Source organism: Leucopleurus acutus, assembly GCF_964270905.1.
Source record: "Leucopleurus acutus genome assembly, chromosome: 17".
Lineage (NCBI taxonomy): Eukaryota > Metazoa > Chordata > Mammalia > Artiodactyla > Delphinidae > Leucopleurus > Leucopleurus acutus.
In genome coordinates this window covers 11,762,956-11,769,347 of record NC_139159.1, presented here as the reverse complement: position 1 = coordinate 11,769,347, position 6,392 = coordinate 11,762,956, and the positions used below count along the sequence as shown (strand labels likewise).

General features: G+C 40.2%; 1 pseudogene across 1 annotated transcript; it reads left to right on the top strand.

Moving 5' to 3' along the window:
* Positions 1-1,684: 1,684 nt before the first annotated feature.
* On the top strand, positions 1,685-2,423 carry LOC309974430 (Golgi pH regulator-like; annotated as a pseudogene). The gene has a single exon. The product of its transcript is annotated as a Golgi pH regulator-like (transcript).
* The last annotated feature ends 3,969 nt before the right edge of the window (positions 2,424-6,392 follow it).

The following is a 6,392-nucleotide window of genomic DNA, read 5'->3' as shown; positions in this document are numbered from 1 at the left end:
GCACACCTCAGATGCTTTGCTCCAGTGTCCTGTTGAACTCTTCCAGCAACAGCTCAACCCTTGGTAAATCTGCCTCTTCTCCCCTTTCTTTACCCCAAATAGTTATCCCAGCTGAAGAAACTCATAACACCATGCAGACTGCTCCCACTAAAAATGGTCTGCAATCTCAATCATGCCCTCAACACAAGGCAGCTCTTCCACTGTCCACTGAACAGTCATTGTCAACCTTCTTCAATCTCCTGAAGCCCTCTGTCTGACCTATTTCCCTCTCACTCTTAGCAGTGAAACTTATCTCCTCTGCAAAGAACTGAGAAGTCATCGTGTTATTTCTCCCAACTTGAGCCCCACACCACTCTGAACGCATCCACATCTGTACCCTCTCTTAACCCTTCCTTCAGCTCAATTGAAAACGCATCCCTCCTCCAGACCAACGCTAATACCTCTCTTTGTGCCCTGAGTCCTATTCAGGCTCTCAGGGGGTACTTTAAGGAACTTTCTCCTTTAATTATCCCCTTTAGCTAATTTTTACCTCTCTCTCTCTCTCTCTCTCTCTCTCTCTCTCTCTCTGCTGACTCTCTCTTCTCAGCATAAGAACATTCTCAAGTCTCTTCTATTTATAAAATCACAAACCCTCCCTTAAATCCAGACCCTTTCCCCGACACAGCTACTTTCAGTTCTCTTTCCTCCTTTTCCAAACCAAGCTAATGGAAAGAATAATCTACGTTACCTTTCAAGCCACAGTACCAATGTCCAAAGCAAGACAGGGAGGATACAAAAGTACCCAGGCTTGATATTGTGTTATACATAATGCCTCCCTTCATGACGTCACTCCCAAATTCTCCTAGGACTTCCTTCAAGCTAGTGGACAAGCTACTCATGTCCCTGCCTGAAAGACTGTTTACAGTATTTTCACATGATTTTTCTCATTCTAATGCCATTGCCAGGACATCTGGTAGGAGAGTAAGTGCAGTCAGAGTCAGATGGACATGGACTCCTGTTTACCCCCCATCTGTGTTTCTGTCTTACCTCAGTTTGGGCATCACAGAGATATAAACGTTCAGCAGTTTCCCCTGCCTCATGAGATCTTAGTATAATCTGCATGTTCCCTTGAAACCCACTGAACTCACAACGTTTTATATCTAATGCGCTACCTCTGATTACCTTCCCTTTCCCTTTCGAACGGATTCCCCTCTGGATTTCTGCTCTGCTTAATACCCAGGTGGCATTCAGAAATCTAAAGGAACTTACCTCCACAGTGACCTAATCTTTCCTCTGGTGGTTAAACTTCTATGCAAGTTTAACTACTACTTGATCCTAAGATTATATCGATAGGAAACACCTAAGGGCTAATAACAGCTTTTTAGGAGAGGAAAGAAGGAAAAGACCACCATGTAAATCAAGACACCAATTGAACGTGTTCCAATTTAAGAGACATTTAAATGTGGAAAGAGTAGCTGCTTTTTGGAATATAGAAAATCCAGTCTTTGTTTTCACTTCTTACTATGCAAGACACTATGAAGGGATATAAAGTGATACAGAGCCGGTCACATATAGTACCTGCCCAAAGAACTCCCCAACTGAATAGGGAGACAGAAATCACATACAATTCGAATGCAAGCCAAGTATTCCAGCTGAGTTGTTAAGATCACCATTTTTGGAGTTAAATCCTGTCCTTGAAGCTACTATGTTCCAGAAAGGGGAGGTGCATAACAAACCATCAGGATTCTGGGGAATGATAAAGAGTGTTACCACTTCAGTACCAGGAAGTGAAAATCTTACTCTTATTCAACAGGAAGTGGGTGCTTTGGAAGAACTAAGCAGGCAGCTTTTTCTGGAAACAGCTGATCTCTATGCTACCAAGGAGAGAATAGAATACTCCCAAGACTTTCAAGGGGAAATATTTTAATTTTCTGGGTTACTTGTTCTCTATTTACTATGTTTGGAAAATTTTCATGGCAACCATTAATATCGTTTTTGACCGAGTTGGGAAAACTGATCCAGTCACAAGAGGCATTGAGATCACTGTGAGTTATCTGGGGATCCCATTTGATGTAAAGTTCTGGTCCCAGCACATTTCCTTCATTCTGATTGGAATAATCATTGTCACGCCTATTAGAGGGGTGCTGATCGCTCTTACCAGGTTCTTCTATGCCATATCCAGTAAGTCCTCCAGTAAGTCCTCCAATGTCATTGTCCCGCTATTAGCACAGGTAATGGGCATGTACTTCGTCTCCTCTGTGCTGCTGATCCGAATGAGCATGCCTCTGGAGTACCGCACCGTAGTCACCGAAGTTCTTGGACAGCTGCAGTTCAACTTCTGTCACCATTGGCTTGATGTCATCTTCCTGGTCAGTGCTCTCTCCAGCATACTCTTCCTCTATTTGGCCCATAGACAGGCACCAGAGAAGCATATGGCACCTTGAACTCATGCCTCTGGTGTCAGAATTTGGATATAAGAGGGAAAAAATGCAGGGGACCGGGGCCTAACATGTTTTTAAACAAACAAAATGCTGTGGTAGCATAGTCTACCTCCAGCTTACACCTTCCTCCTCAGATGATACTGTGATCATGAGTAGCATCAGCTAGAAATGAGAGAGAGAAATGACTCAAGCTAGTCCTCAGCCAGGAGCACCCTGTTTGGGTTTGAGGCTCGTACAGTTTGCTGGGTGGTGGGGCTGCAAAGAGCCAAGAAACTAAGGGGAGAAAATACACTGGGATTCTGGGGTAAGAGAGATCTAAGGTAGCTGGGCCAAACACATGAGCTTCCGTTTAAGTCAAGGATCACGTGGAGACGGTTATGACCTTCCCTTGAGATTGAGTCTCATCAAAATCAGAGATTGTTAACAACAACAACAAAAAAAGAACTCAGTTAAATCCTGAGTTCAAATTTTTGCCCAGTTTCCCCATCTATAAAGTGGGAATAATGACACCTGCTTTGTAGGAGTGCTGCAAAGAAGAAATGAGATGGATGGCGAATGTAGAGTTCAGCGTGGATGAAGCATATTGGAAGTTCTCAAGGATAAGTCAGTGGGATTTGGGTTATTATTAGCTTTATCATTATTATGGAGGGGTAAACCAGCTATGGTATGGATTTAAAGGAAGAAGAGCTCACATATGCTCGGGAGACTCAAGAAAGACTTCATTCAGTAGGTGGGCTTTGAAGAGCCTTGGAGAATGTGTGATATTTCTTTAGGGCAATATGGAGGAGCTGTATCTCTCAGCAATCCTGGCATAGGGACCCAGAGCCTGCCCATGTAACCACCTTAAGAGTCATGGGCAGAGATGAAACTTTGTATATGTTAAAATTTACAATACTTTTTTATGATTGTACCTGGTCTATTCATTTATTTAATAAATTCCTATTTATATCTTTGATTTGAAACAGGCGATACTTGTTAAAGTGCTATAATATCCATAGTAGTCCAAAAAGCAAGTAAAGGGTATTCTGAATAAGTGCTATTGTGAAGTAATTTCAGAAGAGCATACTTGTTACTAATGACAGGCAGTGTATTATGTACCCCTTGGCTTGTCATCCTGTCTATGGAGTACATGTTGTAAAGGAAGAAAAGTGGGTAATTATATTTCACATGAACATCAAATTGAGCGTTCCTTCCTTGTAGTTTTGTAAAGTAGAATTGTGGCAAGATTGTCCCTAGTTAATGCCAGGAAAAGTGAAAAATAAATGTCTTTTTTAAAATGTCTCTTATATAAACAAGTAAAACCTGTTAAAGTGGTTTGCAATCATTAAACATAGGTCAGTTCCCATTAAAACAAACTCCATGGATAAATCTGTATTATTTTATGTTGGTATTTTGTTATATCAAATATTGCTTAGCATGAAATTAAATATATAAAGTTTGCATTGGAGCAAAATAAATGTCAAAATTATTATTAATTTATCCATTGTTGGCAGACTCAAATTATTTTGCAATAAAAGAGTTTTAATTCTTCCTATATTCATCTTAATGGGTGCAAGTTTATGGCTCAACAAATGAACAAGTGAATTTTTAATGTTTTATATAAATAGAGGAGTTAATTTTTATCTTAGATGCTTATTTTAATAATTGCCTTCAAGGTACTAGAAAAATGCAGTTGCGATTTTGTTATAATTTGTGTGTTCTTCATAAAAATGATCTAACAGGTTCTAAAAATATCCATAAATAGATAGATAAATAAATAAACAAAAACAAAAACATTAAGCGGTTCTAAGATTCATTAACATTCTATATCTCAGTCTCATTCCCAAGGAATTTCTTTGTAATAGGACCTTGTTTGGAACTATAGTTATTGTCTGGGTTTTAATAGTATAGCTAATTATTAAAGTTTGATAAAAAATTCTGGACTCGAGTCATTTGAGGACATTTCTGATATACCTTGTGGATGTGATGTTTCGAATACTCTAACCTGATTTTGGAAATAGAGCTGATCGTTGTCTAGAGAAGTACTACAACTTTCTCCTCCACCTACTCTCTCACCTGTAGTAGGCTCAGATCCCATCTAGAGCCATTCCTCAGTTCTTTGGGCACCTTTGCCAGATGTATTAATCAAGTTTTGCCATGTACCAAAAAATTCTCAGTGGTTTACGATAACAAAACTTTTACATCTTGCCTACAGGTTGGCTGGGCAGCTGTGGCAGCCGTACTCTGAGGTGTGAGTCAGGTTCAGGTATGTTCTGTGGGTCTTTCATTCTGGGATACCATAATCCTAGATTATTTGGGACGCCACATACCATAGTGGAACAGAGACAGGCTTCCAAAAATAAATAGCCCATTGCAGAAGGGGAAGCAGTCACAGATCTGTAGCAATTCTAAAATCTCACTGGGCAGAGATTGCCAAGTTCCCAACCTGGAGGTAGGGAATGTTCCTTGCTCAGGCTCCAATTCTCTTCCCTGGGAATAGCTCTTCTCTCCATTGTTCTCATGGCTCTTGGCCCCACCTTGGGGGAGGTAGTTTTCCATTACCCCTTTTGGTCACGTCTGAAGAAGTATATGTCCTCCCTGGCAGCTGAGCTGCTTCCTCATCCTACTATCTGCCTGTAGAATGTTGGGGACCCTAAGGTCTTTTTTTTTAAATAAAACCTTAATTGAGAATAGTGTTAGATTTACACAAAAGTTGCTGAGAGAGTACAGAGTTCCCATATACCCAACACCATGTTTCTCTTATTAGTAACATCTTACAGTAATATGGTACATTTGTCACAATTAATGAACCAATATTGATACATTATTATTATCCTAAGATCTTTCATTATGGCTCAAAGAGTCACAATCTCATTTAGGAAAAAAAACAAAAAATCACAGTCTTTTTTAATCCCGGCAAGGCTGCTTTGGGACTTAAATGTCTCTCAGAAACTCTTAAAATTTTTTGTGTGTGGATTCAAGTTAGCTCCATGAGACAACAGCCATATCCACATCATTTTCAACTCATGCCTCCCTCTCTCTAGACTTAATTACAGGTAGTTTGAGTTTATCAAGTTTTGTGAAACCTAGTCCTTATTTCTTTTCTACAAGTTATTTTGTCCAGATGAAAGAATTTACTGGGTGCCACCTTAATCCATTCAAAGGTCTTACAAAGAGTACGATGGTGACTTTTATTTGCTCCTTGTCCTGAGACTGGGTCTTATTCGTATCTTAATCAGCCTTTGTGGCTTTAAACATTTCTCAATTTTTCTTGTTCTATTTGGAGATGAGACACAGTTCTATTTTAAAATTTGCAAGTCTTGGAATTTATGGAGTCACTCTTCACTCTTTCATTCCTGCTTGCAAGCAGGTCAGTTCCTTCTTGAAAGACCTTATGAAAAGCAGCAACCGTATCTTGAAATCTCTTCACCCAAAACCACGCATTCGTGAGTTACATTTTCTGCCTTCAGGTTACCTCAGGTGACAGTTCTACCAGATATTTACTGCTTCATAAGATGGATCATCATTTTTCCAGTTTCCAACACTTTCTTGCTGTCTGCTGTTTAGTCCCAAGACCAAAGACACATATTTTATGCTTTTATCTCAGCAGCATCACATTTTCAACGACTAGTTTCTATGTTAGTCAGCTTTTACTGCAATAATGCTGTGTAATAAACAACCCCCAGATCTCCACGACTTATAAAACAGAGGCATCTGGCTCATGGATCTTAGGTTGCCTGCAGTGGTTCTGTTCCGACCTGCAGGTGGTTCAGGTCTGCTTCTCTGCCCCTACTCTAGGGCCTAAGCAGAAGGAAAAGGCTCTTTTTATGGCAAAGGGCAGGAAGGCAAAAGGCTAAGCGAAACCACACAAGCACAGTTTAAGTCTCTGCTCACATTTTAGTGACCAAAGCAAGTCACACCGTCAGACCTACTGTCAGTGGAGGGAGGAGAGGAGAGAGCAAATAGTTACATGACAATAATATACACTCTACC